Source organism: Sciurus carolinensis, unplaced genomic scaffold (genome assembly GCF_902686445.1).
Source record: "Sciurus carolinensis unplaced genomic scaffold, mSciCar1.2, whole genome shotgun sequence".
Lineage (NCBI taxonomy): Eukaryota > Metazoa > Chordata > Mammalia > Rodentia > Sciuridae > Sciurus > Sciurus carolinensis.
In genome coordinates this window covers 12,558-26,884 of record NW_025920420.1, presented here as the reverse complement: position 1 = coordinate 26,884, position 14,327 = coordinate 12,558, and the positions used below count along the sequence as shown (strand labels likewise).

Here is a 14,327-nt window from a genome sequence, read left to right as displayed (position 1 = left end):
AGGCTGTGCTCCCTAGCCAGGGTAGGAAGGAGTGTGTCACTGAGCATGGGGGAGGAAGGGAAGGAGAGAGGGAGCAAGAGAGCATCCCATGCTGTGAACCTGCTGCAAAAGCCAGGATCCCCTGCAGATGCTGCTTCTACCCTGCAACCACACCCTGCCCAGTGACTGTTTGCTGACATTTCCAACTGTCCCTTGCTCTGACTGTTAGAAGCTGACATAACTCACCAACATGATGTTCTATCCTCTTAGCCTGACTCTAGACTTTCAGACACAGGGCCCTCTGTGCCACTGACAAGGGACCCTGTAGCCAACACTGGAGGGAAAGAGATCTCATGGAGTGTCACAGGTCCTGGCACAGAGATGATCAAAAAATATTTGTGAGGTAATTGAAAAAAATGCCTGAGAGTGAAGTGATAAGCACATTCATGCATTTCTTAAAGTCAACTTTACACCTGCACTGCACTGAAAGGCAAGATATACACAATGACTCAAGGCCTAATATTCAAAAGCAGGAGAACTAAAGCCTCATCTTTACAGCAGTCCCAACAGAAAGGTTTTGAAACTGAAAAGCTAATTAATTTTAACAGATATTGAACAAAAATAGTAAGATTTAACATGTTCTGAATAATACCAGGAGATTCCTCAGCTTCAAGGTATCATAAGCAAGTACTAAGGGGGCAAGAATGAATTTAAGCAAAGATAAGACCTGACAATAATTCTCTATTCAAAGTTACTAAATGTACTTGCACCTTCTGGGCTGCATCTTTTGGCTGCAATGGACTGCAGAACCCAAAGGGCTGACTTTTCTTTGGTGGCACATAACCTAAAATTGAAGACTCTCCTTACAAAAGGGCACTGACCCCAAGGCATTTGAAATTACACAAGTGCCAGTTTTGAAAGGCAGCATAAAATAGTGCCTCTCAAAATAAATAGGGCTCCCCATAGTAAACACTTAAACAGAATAAAAGTCTACTTCAAGGCAAAAGTGTATATTCTACCCTGATCATGTTGGAAAAGTTTTACTCATCACTAAACATGTTGGGATAGCTACTCACCCCTCAAATCATATCAGAAAGCACTTGTATATGTGACTTCAACTATTATCAATGAATTTCCTACATCTAACTGAAAGGTGCCCCATCCCTATGGACTTTGATACAGTTGACTTAAATGTGAGGTTTTTTAATCATGCACTCATGTTTGATGCCTTTACCTAAAGAGCCCAATCTCAAATTTCCACAGAATTCCTCTGAAACTGAATAAACAGCCTCCTACATCCACATGTACACATCATGTCTGTCAAACTTTGATCAAAAATCCAAATGCCACTAAATATTCAAAATGCTTGTGACTGGCAGTACATAGGTACATGGAAGTCAGGTTTGTCCACAACTACTATTGCTGCAGAGATAATCAGGGCAAACTGAGATATGGATTCAAAACCTAATCAATCATTTCCACAGGGAAGGTTTTAATCTTGGTAAGTTGAAGCACAAGAGATGGAGAAAATAGAGTGTCAAGGAAAATCTCTGCCTTATTATCACCCCTATGTTACCCAGATGACATTGAGGTTCACTTATACCCTGCCACCTGGAGCATGTCACCTAATGTTCATCAAGTCAGGGACCTGACCCTCACTCTTCGCCAAAGACCAACGCAGTTGCTCCATGAAATTTAATGCCACACACATCTTAAAATTCTCCTTTTTTGTTCACCAGTAGGTTGAATAACCCACCTCTTTAGCACTATCATTGGAATGTTGTTACCTATCAGTTTCTGAAAGAGGTGCCTCCCAGAGTGATGTCTAAGCTTAGGAAAGACAAGGGTACTAGAGAAGTACTAAAGACTCCTACCCTAGTTTCCTGCTTAAAGCACTCATTGAAATATGCCTCCATTTGAATCCTGTTCCATTGCCAACCACATTCTATTCACATGATTCAAAAAAGGAGAAAATGGTGAACAACATTGAATGTTGGGAATGTCTGAAGAGGGTCAGAATGGCATGTGATTACACCCTTTCTCATCTGACTTCCTTGCACAGCTTTGCAGCAAAACCCCTTCATAGTCAAAACCCATCAATTCAATATGAATTGATTGTTTCTAAGGTGAAAGCCATATTGCCAGAAGTTTAGTTATCTTTGAAGACAGGCAGTCCTTGGATGTGTGGCTACAGAAGAACTTATCCCTTTCTTTAAATGAAAGAAAATGTTTTAGTGATCCAGAGTGGCATGGGGCAGGTGGAGAGGCAGGGTTCTCTTGCTTGTAATAAATTCTCAGCCCATTCCTTCTTAAGAAGACATTTGGGATAATTGAAATCCTAAATACCTACCCTTCAGACACAAAATAATCATGTATAACACCCTCTCCCACCTTCTGGATATTCACCATCAAAAACATTTACCAGCAACGTTCTGACCTGAATAAAAAGGCTAATTTGGCTTGAGGTTTTTGCCTGTCATCTCAGGGACTGGAGAGGCTGAGGCAGGAGAACCTCAAGTTCAAAGGTAGTCTCAACAAATTTTGGAGGCCCTGAAAAATTTAGCCACACACTGTCTATAAATATGAATATAAAATGGGTAAATGACATGGATCCTGTATAAGTGTCACAGGGATGAAAGTGGTTTACAAAAAATAAAAAAGGGAGAAAAAAGAAAAAAAAAATTCTCCCCAAATACTCAGTCTTCCTGATGGGGTTTCCTGAAACTCCTAAGAAGGAGATGGCACTGAGATTAGCTTCTAGAATGTCATTTCATGCAATATGCCAACATCTACTTCCACTTAAAATCCTCTTATCCTGGTTTTGATTATTTCCAATGAGATGCCAGGGTTCCCTATGGTCCTGTGAAGAAATGGTAAACACATGAGTTAGGATGCTTAAAATAAAAGGGCTGGCGTCAGTCTACTTTGGATACAAAGTCTGGAGATTCCGGCATTAATTGGAGACTGCACTTGTTCACTCTTCCCTGCAGGATATTCTGGGCTTTGGGAGATGATGATCCTACCTAGCAGCTTCTATGACAAGCTGTGCACTCTGATGTCACAGAGGGGCTCATTGACAGCAGGATGACATCACTGTGCACTGCCAGGCAGAAGAGCCTCTGAGACAGGGGGATTCAGAAATGATTCAAGACAGGCACAGGAGATGTGGTGGTGTGAGGGAAGACGAAGGAACTGAGATCCCCTTCATTTGCTTTTCAACAAGAATATACCAGAATTTCAACAGCAGGAAGTAGGGAATGGGTGTGTTGAGGGCATGGCCCATCATATCAATGGGCTGCCTGGCTTTTTCCGGGGCCTTGGACCCCACAAACTTCTGACTATCAGCACAACCCACCTTGGCCATTAGGTAGCACAGCCTATGCTTGTCAGCACCAGGCACAAAGGGTGCCATGAAACCTGCAAGGAACTGCAGGCACTGCATACCCTACAGGTCCTATGGATCCCAAAGGGCCTGAGGGCTTCGGGCACACTAGAAGATCACCAAACTGAGCACTGGCTCCATTGCATTGCCCTCTGGCACTGCCCCTCCTGGCCCAGGCTCACTCGAAGTTTTGCCCACTAACAGAACTGGCCTAGGACCCCAACAGCCACAATCATTGCTGCCTGTTGATATCTGATTGTGTGGATCATTCTGTGTGTGTTAGGGGAAGCTTGAAACTGAAAACATAGTGCACAGTATGTTGTGGTGTCCTCCTTTCCTGGAAAGCATATTCAGGTGACAGCTGGAACTTCTGAAGTATGGAGGCAAAGGGGAGTTGGTTTATGCTTCCTAGAGAGAGTCTGAAGGAGTGTGTCATTCAGCATGATTGAGGAAGGAAGGTGGGAGGGAACAAGCCAGCATCCCATGCTGTGAACTTGCTGCAAAAGCCAGGATTCCCTGCAGATGCTGCTTCTACCCTACATCTGGCAATGCCCAGTAACTGTTTTAGCTGATGTTTCCAACATCCCCTTACTCTATTAGAAGAAGACACATCTCACCATTCTGTCTTAACATGCTGATCTAACCCTTGGCCTGACTCTAGACTTTGAGACAAAGTTTCCTCTGTTCTAGTGCCATAGGATACTGTAGGCAACTGTGGAGGAAAGAGATCTCATGAAGTGTCACAGGCCCTGGCACAGAGATGCTCAAAAATTTTGTGAGGTGATTGAAACCAGTGTCTAAGAGTGAAGTGATGAGCACATTTATCCATTTCATAAACTCAAGTTTAATTCTGCAATTCACTGAAAGGCAGGACATTTATGATGATTCAAGGCCTAATATTCAAAGCAGAAGAGCTAAATCCTTAACTCTAGAGCAATACCAACAGAAAGGTTTTGAAACAGGAAAACTCATTTCTTTGAACACATTAAATAAAAATAGTAAGATTCACCATGTCCTGAATAATACCAGAAGATTCCTCTATTTCAAAATATGTGCTTTTATGGCACATATCCTATAATTGAAGGCAATCCTTACCCAATAGCACCAGCCCCCAGGCATTGGAATTTACACAAGTGCCAATTTTGAAGGGCATCATAGAATGATGCCTCTGAAAATAAATAAACCTCCCCTTTAATACATACTTAACAGGATAAAAGTCTACTTCAAGGCAAAAGTGTAGAACCTATCTGAAAATGTTGAAAAAAAGTTTTACTCCACAATAAGCATTTTGCGGTACTCACCTGCATTATCATATCAGAAAGCATTTGTATATGCAACTTTATTATCAATGAATTGCTTAGATCCTAGTACAAGGTGCTGCATCCCTAGAGACTTTGATACAGTTGATGTAATTGTTAAGTATTTTAATCATGCATTCATGTTTGATACCCAATCTCACATTTCCTAGGAATCAGTTAGAATAAGAAATTCCTGCCTCCTACTTCAAAAAGTACACATCATGCATGTCAAGCTTAGAACAATTGCTCAAAGTGCCACTAAATATTCAAAAGGCTTTTGAGTGATCATACACAGTGACATGGAAGTCAAGTTTTTCAACAACAGCTATTGTTGCAGAGACACATCAGGTCAAACCAAGATATGGATTCACAGCCTACTCACTCATTTCCACAGGAAAGGGTTTAATCTTGCTAAGATGAAGTACATGACATGGGGAAAATACAGTGTCAAGAAAAATCTCTGCCTTGTCATCTTCACTATTTTCCAAGCTCATATTGAGTTTGACTTCCACACTACCCACCTGGACAAGGCCACATAATTGTGTATCATCAGGAGCTTTCCCCACAATTCTACTACTTGCCAAAGAACAGTGCAGCTGCACCATGAAATTTCATGTCACACACAGATTTAAAACCTCCTGTCTTCTTCACCAATAGGCTGAATAGCACACCTCTTCTGCTCTTTCATGGGAATGCTCTTACATATCAGTTTCTAAGAGCTGTGCCTCCAGAGGGATGCCTAAGTTTAGGGAAGACAAGGGAATCAGAGAAGTACTAGAGATTCCTATCCAAGCCTCCTGCTGAAAACACTCATTGAAATCATGCCTCCATTTTAATTCTGTTCCATTGCCAACCACATTCTAATACCAGATGTGAATGTGGAAAAATTGGTGAACAGCATTCAATGATAGGAATATCTGAAGAAGTTCAGAACTGCATGTGATTGCATCTTCTTCTCATCTGGCTTCCTTGCAGTACTTTGCAGGAAAACCCCTTATAGTCAAAACCCATCAATTCAATATGAATTTATTGTTTGTTATGTGAAAGACATACTGCCAGAAGCTTAGTTAACTTTGAAGACACATATTCCTGGGATGTGCACCTACAGGAAAACTTATCCCTGCCTTTAAGGAAAATAAGGATTTGTGGATGAACTCTTACAAAATAAACTGTTGGGACTAATGACACGTTAACTGTCTCAGGCTGACTCCTTACTCCCTGGTGGGTGAGCAAGATCAAGGTCTCAAAGGCAGTTTCAATAGTTAATGATGACAAATTGGACCACCATCAGAGATTGGTTAACAACAGTTCCATGAACGTGATCAGCTCGTGCTTGCCATATAGTCCTATGGGACTCTCACCTGTGTGTATCCTCCATGCCTTGCTGACCTTTAAGCTGATTGGTTCCCACCTAGCCCCCCACCCTACATAAGAGCTGTGTGATTTCCTCAATAAATGAATTCCTGCTGTGACTGGTCTCCCTGATGCATCTGATTGTCCTCCGCCCAGAGGGCTGGGAGCCAGCAGTCAGTCGGCCCTACCTATCCTGGTCTGACCTTGTTGGGGAGTGTCCCCTTCCCTTGTCACTGGTTGAGAAGAGCAAGGGGGCTTAAGACCCCGACAATAAACCTTTATGATCCAGCATGGTACAGGGTGGGTGAAGAGTCAGAATACACATAGATGTAATAAATTTTTATCTCACCCTACTTAAGAAGACTGTTGGGAAAATTGAGGTCTTAAGCACCTACCCTTCAGAAAAAAAAATCTTTATGTATGACACCCCCTCACACCTCCTGGATATTCACCACCAAAAACAATTTCCAAATTCCCAGCAAAGGGCCTGAATAAAAAGGCCAGTTTGGGTGGAGGTTCTTGCCTATCGTCTCAGGGACTTGAAAGACTGAGGCAGGATAACATCTAGTTCAAAGACCTTCTCAGCAAATATGGAGGCCCTTAAAAATTTAGCCAGGCACTGTGTGTACATATGAATGTAATATGGGCAAACCATATGGCTCCTGGATAAGTGCCTCAAGTATAAAAGTGGTTTACAAAAAGAAAGTAAGAGAAATGGAAAAAATATGGAAAAATTCTCCTCAAATATTCAAACTTCCTGTTGGTGCTGTTTCGTGCAACTGTCATGAGGAGTCATGGCACTGAGGTTACATCTCACAATGTCACTTCATATAATATGCCAACATTCACTTTCATGTGAAATCCTGTTATCCAAGTTTTATTTCTTCCAAATGAAATGCCAGTGTTCCCTAAGCTCCTGTGAACAGATGGCAAATATGTTAGAGTCTCAGTGCTCAAAGTAGAAAAGGCTGGCATCAGTCTGGATACTAGGAGATTCCTGGATCAACTAGGAGACTGCACTTGCTTACACTTTTCTGGAGGACATTCTGGGTCTTGGTGACAAGGATCCTACTTAGTGGGTGCTATGATAAACTGGGTCCTCTGATATCACAAAGGGGCTGAGTGACAGCACAGTGAGGCAACTGTGTGCTGCTAGGCAGAAGACCTCCTGGAACAGGGGGATTAAGAAATGATTCAAGACAGGCATATGAGGTGTTGTAGTGTGAAGGAAGATGAAGAAACTGAGACTCAGGGTTGTGTGCTTTTCAACAAAGACCATGCCAATAGTTCAACTTCAGAAAGTGTAGGGTGGATGTGATTGAGGTGTGGCCCCTGTGGCCAATGGACTGTCTGATTCCTTTCCTGACCTTGGTCCCAATGGACTCCCACTTGTCAGCACTACCCACCTCAGCTACTAGATGGCACAGCTGGTGCTTGTCAGCAGCAAGCCTGCAGGGTGCCTTGAAAGCTGCAGGCACTGCGGATCCCACAGGTCTGATGAATTGTGGAGAGCTTGAGAGAGCTGGGAGCACAGAAGATCACCCAACTTAGCACTGCCTCCAACAGCTTTTTCCTTCTTGTGTCCCAGGCTCACTAGAGGTGTTGCCAACTTGGAGAATTGGCCTAAGATCCAAGCAACCACAAGCAGTGCTATCTGTTGATATCTGAGTGTGTGGAACATCCCAATGTGTGTTAGAGGAAGATTGAGATTGAAAACATCATGCTCAGTATTCCGTGGTGCCCCTCTCCTGGAAAGAAAATACAGGTGATAGCTGGAAACTTTGAAGAATTGTGGCAAAGAGTACATGTATAGAGTCCTGCTCCCTAGAGTGTGTCACAGGAAGTGTGCCACTGAGCATGGGGGAGGAAGGGAAGGAGAGAGGGGACCAGCCAGCATCCAATGCTGTGAACCTGCTGAAAAATCCAGGATCCCCTGCAGATTCTGCTTCTGCCCTGCAACCAGACCCTGCCCAGTAACTCAGTTTACTGACACTTCCAACTGTCTCTTACTCTATTAGATGCAGACACATATCATCAATCTGCCTTAACAAGAGGATCTGTTTCTTTGGCCTGCCTCTAGACTTTCAGACACAGGGCCTTTTGTTCCAGTGCTAAGGGATCTTGTATGTGACAGTGGAGGAAACAGATCCTATGGAGTGTCACAGGCTCTGGCACAGAGTTGCTCAAAAGATGTTTGGGAGGTGATTGAAACCAGTGCCTGAGAGTGAAGTGATGAGCACATTCATCAATTTCTTAGTCAACTTTACACCTGCAGTCCACTGAAGGGCAGGACATGTACAATGATTCAAGACCTAATAATCAGAATCATATGAGCTAAGGCCTCAACTCTAGAGCAGTTCAAACAAAGAAGTTGAATTCTTTGTTTCTGTTTCATTCTGTTGAATGAAACAGAAAATTTCATTTCTTTTAGAGACATTGGGTAAAATAGTAACTTATCATGTCCTGAAAAATACCATGAGATTCCTCAGTCTCAAGGTAACATGAACAAGTACTAAAGGGACAAAGATGAATTTAAGCAAAGAGAAGACCTCACAATAATTTGATATTCCAAGGTCATAAATGCACTTGCAGCTTCTGGGCTCCATCCTTATGTCTGCAGTGGAGTGCAGATTTCACAAGGGATTACTTTGCTTTGATGGCACATAACCTAAAATTGAGGACACTCTTTACAGAATGGCACCAGCCCCCATGTATTGGAATATACACAAGTGCTAATATTGAAAGTCAGCATAGAACGATGCCTCTCAAAATAAATAGTCCTCATCATAATTAAATACTTAAACAGGATCAAAGTTTACTTCAAGTCAAACTTGTAGATTCTATTCTGAATGTATTGCAACAGAAAAGTTTTACTCAACACTAAGCAAGTTTATAGTTACTTACCCTAAAATTAGATCTGAAGCATTTGTATATGCAACTTTAACTATTATCATCCAACTTAAAGTGTCCCATCCTGAGAGATATTGATATAGTTTATTTAAATGTTAAGTTTATTAATCATGCATCCATGTTTCATGCTTTGACCCAAGTAGCCCAATCTCAAATTTCCACAGAATCACTTAGAAGCAGAAAAAATTGCCTCCTACTTCCAAATTCATGCCTGAAAGATTTTGACCATAGGCTCAAAATGCCACTAAATATTCAAAAGACTTGAGTGGTATACACAGTTACAAGGAAGCCAGGTTTTTCAACAACTGCTATTGCTGCAGAGACACATCAGGTCAAACTGAGATATGAATTCACAACCTATCCACTCATTTTCACAGGGAAGAGTTTAATTTTGCTAAGTTGAAGCACATGAGATGGAGAAAATACAATTACAAGAAAAATCTCTGCCTTATCATTTCCACTATTTTCCCAAGTTCATATTGAGTTTGACTTCCACACTGCCCACCTAGACCAGGCCATGTAAATTGCACACAGTCAGGTACCTGTCCCACAATGCTACTATGTCCCAAAGAGCAGCGCAGCAGCTCCATGTAATTTCATGCCATGCACACGTTGATTTCTCTTTTCATCTTCACCAATAGGCTGAATAACACACCTCTATAGCTCTTTCATGGGAATGCTATTACCTATCATTTTCTGAGACCTGTGCCTCCCAGAGTGAGGCCTAAGCTTAGGATAGACAAGGTAACTGGAGAAGTACTAGACACTCCTTCCCCAGCTTCCTACTGAAAGAACTCATTAAAATCAGGCTTCCATGTGAATTCTGCTCCATTGCCAACCACATTCTATAGCAGATACAAAAGCAGAGAAGTTGGTGAACAGCATTGAATGTGGGGAATGTTTGAAGAAGGTAAGAATGTCATGTGATTGCATCCTCTTATCATCTAACTACCTTGAAGAGCTTTGCAGGAAAACCCTCATAGTCAAAACACATCATTTCAACATGCATTTATTGTTTCTAAGGTGAAAGACATACTGCCAGGAGTTCACTTAACTTTTAAGACACAGTCCTGGGATAAGCGACTCCAGAAAAACTTACCCTTGCCTTTAAATTTTGTGGATGAACTCTTACAAAATAAGTCTTTGTGATCCAAGGTGACATGGGGTGTGTGAAGAGTCAGGATCTACTTGAATGTAATAAATTCTCAGCTCATCCTACTTAAGAAGATTATAGGGAAAATTGAAATCCTAAGCACCTGCCCTTCAGACAAAGAAAAAATAAATTCATGTATGACACCCTCACTCACCTCCTGGATATTCACCATCAAAAAAATTAACTGGCAACATTCTGGACTGAATGAAAGGATAAAAATCTCCTTTCTTCTTCAACAATAAATTTCTTGAGCTCTTTCATGGGAATGCTACTCCCTATCAGTTTCTGAGAGCTCTCCCACCCAGACCGATGCCTAAATTAATTCATGGCAAGGTTACTGGGAATGTACTGGAGACTCTTACCCCAGCTTTCTGCTGAGAGCACTCATTGACATGATGCTTCCATCTGAATCCTGTTACACTGCCAATCTAAATCTATTGATGTGATTCAAAAGAGGAGGAAATGGTGAACAGCATTGAATATCTGTAATTTCTGAAGAGGGTCACTACTGTATGTGATTGCTTCCTCTTCTCATCAGACTCACACACAGCACCTCCCAGGAAAATACTCCATCAGTACAGAATAAGTTTCTTGTTTTAAAAGTGAAAGTCATATTGTCAAAAGTTCAGTGACCTATGAAGAATGACAGACCAGGGATGTGTGATTAAATAAAGACTTATCCCTGTCTTTGAAGGGAATAAAATGTGGTGGATGGACTCTTACCATCAAAAAGTCTCAGTGATCCAGGGTGGAATGGGGGAGAAGATGGAGAGGCAGGGATCTATTGGATAAAATAAAATCTCAGGTCATCCTACTTAAGACGATGCTTGGGTTGATTCAAATGCTAAACAACTGCTCTTCAGAAAAATAGGTCATTTATGGGAGAAGCTGTGACCCAGGGCCATGTGCTTCTCAACAAAGGCCATCCCAAGTTTTTAGAGCTTGGGAAGTAAGCTTGGTTGTGTCAGGGGCGTGGTCCATCTGGCCAATGGGCTGTCTGACTCCTCCCATGATGTCTGTCTCATCCTCCTCCTGGATATTCTCTAAAAAAAAATTACCAGCAAACTTCTGGCCTGAATGAAAAGCCCAGTGGTGTGGAGGTTCTCGCCTGTGATCCCATGGACACAGATGCTGAGGCAGGAGAAACCTGATTTCAAATGTAACCTCAGCAAATTATGGAGGACTTAACATTTAAGCCAGCCAATGTCTATAAATATAAATATAAAATGGGTAAATGATATGGCTCAGTGGATATGTGCCTCAGTGATCAATATTGTGTAAAAGAAAAGTGACAAAAAAACAATAAAGCATAGGAAAAATAGATGCCAAATATTCAGGTTTCCTGTTGGTGCTGTTTTCTGCAATTTCCTTCAGGAATCGTGGCAATGAGATTAGTTTCTACATTGTCCCCCCCATAGAATATGCCAACCTCCACTTCCTCTCAAAATTCTGCTAACCTGGATTTGATTCTTTCCAAAGAAATGCCACTCTGCTCCTGTGAATGGATGGCAAACATGTGAGAATTAGGATGCTCAAGGTGGAAAAGGCTGGCATGAGTCTACAGTGGATACAAAGACCTGGAAATTCCTGGATCTGGTAGGAGACTGCACTCGCTTCCCTGCAGGACTTTCTGGGCCTTGAGTGCCAAGGTTTCCACATGGCTCCTGCTAAGACAAGCCAGCCACCCTGACGTCACAGAGAGGCTGACTGACAGCACAATGACTTTGCTGTGTTCTGGCATTCCAAAGAACCTGTGGGACAAGAGGATTCAGAAAAGATTCAAACAGGCACATAAGCAGTGGTGGTGTGAGGGAAGACGACGAAGCTGTGACCTAGGGCCATGTGCTTCTCAACAAAGGCCATCCCAAGTTTTTAGAGCTTGGGAAGTAAGCTTAGGTGTGTCAGGGGCTTGGCCCATCTGGCCAATGGACTGTCTGACTCCTCCCAGGGCTTTGGACCCCAGTGACTCCCACCTGTCAGCACAACTCAGCATGACCCACCATGGCTGCTAGGGTCACAGCTAGTGTTTGTCAGTACCAGGCATGAGGGGCACCTTGAAATCCTCATGGAGCTCAGGAATGCGGACCCCACAGGTTCTATTGATCCTGGAGGGCCAGAAGTGGTGCCACTTCAGGAGAATCACCTAACTTAGTACTGGCTCCAGTGCCATTGCCATCCTGGAGCCCCAGGACCACTCAAGGTTTGGTCAAGTCAGGGAACTGTCCTAGGATCCCAGCAGCCACAGGAGTGCTGTCTGCCGATATCTAATGGTGGTGGAGTATCGGATGTGTGTTTCCACAAGCTTGAGGTTGAAAACATCAAGCACAGTATGGCAGGGTGCGCTTCTGTTCCTGGAAAACACATTCAGGTGAAAGTTGAAACTTTTGAAGGATAAAAGCTAAGGGGAGGTGGGTGGAGGCTGTGCTTTCAAACCAGGGAAGGAGGGACCGTGTCACTGAGCATGGGTGAGGGAGGGACATAGAGAGGGAATAAGCCAGCATCCCAGGCTGTGAACCTGCAGAGGAAGCCAGGATTCCCTGCAGCTGCTCCTGCAGACCTACACCCAGAACATGCCTAGAAACTGTTTATGTTGAAATTTCCAAAGGTTCCACCCTCTGACTTTTTGATAATCACATCTGGCCAATTTGCCTTATCATGATGATCTAGCCTCTTGGCCTTACTCTAGGTCTTCAGACACAGGGCCCTCCATGGGAGTGCCAACGGTTCCTGTACTGATCCTGGAGGAATTAGATCGCATACAGTGTCACAGGTCCTGGCAAGGAGAAACCCAAAAATGTTTGTGAGATCAAAGAAAGAAGAACCTCAGAGTGATGTGATCAGCACAATTATCCATTTCATAAAGTCAAATTTATATCTGCATTGCAATGAAGGGCAGGAAACTTAGGATGACTCAAAGGCCTTACATTAAATGGCAGAAAAGCTAAAGCCTTCTCTCTAGAGTAGCTCCAACAGAATGATTTTGAAAATGAAAAGTTAATTATTTTTAAAAGACTTTGAAAAAATGGTAAGAATATCTCCTGAATAATACTAGGAGATTCCTCAACTCCAAGGAAACATAAGCAAGTACAAATGGGGTAGAGATGTGTTGCAGCAAAGAGAAGACCCATGGACAATTCAACATTCAAAGGCCCTAAATGCACCTGCAGCTTCTGGGATCCATCCTCTTGCCTGCAATGAACTGCAGATTACATAACACCTGACTTAGATTTGATGGAACATACCCTAAAGTCAAACACACTCCTTATACCACATTACTGGTCCCCACACATTTGAAATTACACAAATGCCTATTTTGAAAGGCAAACTAGAATAATATCTCTCAAAAGAAATAGGGCAACCTGCTCATAAATACTTAATCAGGAAAAACTCTACTGCAGAACAAAATGTAGATTCTACATTTTAAATTAAAAATTTAATTGAAAAAGAAATTGAAAAAGAAATTGAAAAAGAAAATTTGTTCTAAACACTAAAAGCCTTGTGATATTTACAAAACCCCCAAATCATATCTGAAAGCATTCCTGAATACATCTCCAATTATTCTCAATGAATTGCCTACGTCCATGTGGAACATGACCCTTTCTCAACAACTTTGCTATTATTGCCTTAAATGTAAAGTTTCAAAACACAAATTCATATTTAATAACTTTACCTAAGGAACCCAATCACAAATGTCCACAGAAAACTTAGGAGCAGAGAAAACAGCTTCCTACATCCAACTGTACACATGGTGGTTGTCAAGCATTGATCAAAGGCTCAAAAAGCCTCTAAGTATTCAAAAGGCTTGGAACTGGCATTACTCAAGTACATGAAAGCCAGGATTTTTGAGAACTGCTACTGCTGCTGAGTCACAGTAGCAACCGAGTTATTTATTAACAACCTCTACACACATTTCCACCTGAGAAGTGTAAAACTTTGTCAAGTTAAAACACAAGAAATGCATAAAATACAGAGCACAAGAACAGTTCTCCTTTAACATCATTCATAGTGTCCCCATATAACATTGATGTTGAATTCTACCCTGCCCACCTGTACAAGACCACTTAATTTGCATTCAGTCAGGGGCAGCCCCACAAGGCTACTTCTTGGCAAAGACTAGTGCAGCTGCTGCTTGAAATTTCATGCCATGCACACCTTGACAGCCTCCTTTTTTCTTCAACAACAGACTGATTAAGACACCTCTTCAGGTTCTCCATGGGAATGCTGTTACCTATCAGTTTCTGAGAGCAAACCC

The 14,327-nt window shown here is 42.3% G+C and overlaps 1 pseudogene; it reads right to left on the bottom strand.

Annotated features, from left to right (window-relative positions):
• LOC124975718 (STE20/SPS1-related proline-alanine-rich protein kinase-like) overlaps nucleotides 1-3,421 on the bottom strand; it is a 29,830-nt pseudogene extending 26,409 nt beyond the window's left edge.
• Nucleotides 3,422-14,327: the final 10,906 nt, after the last annotated feature.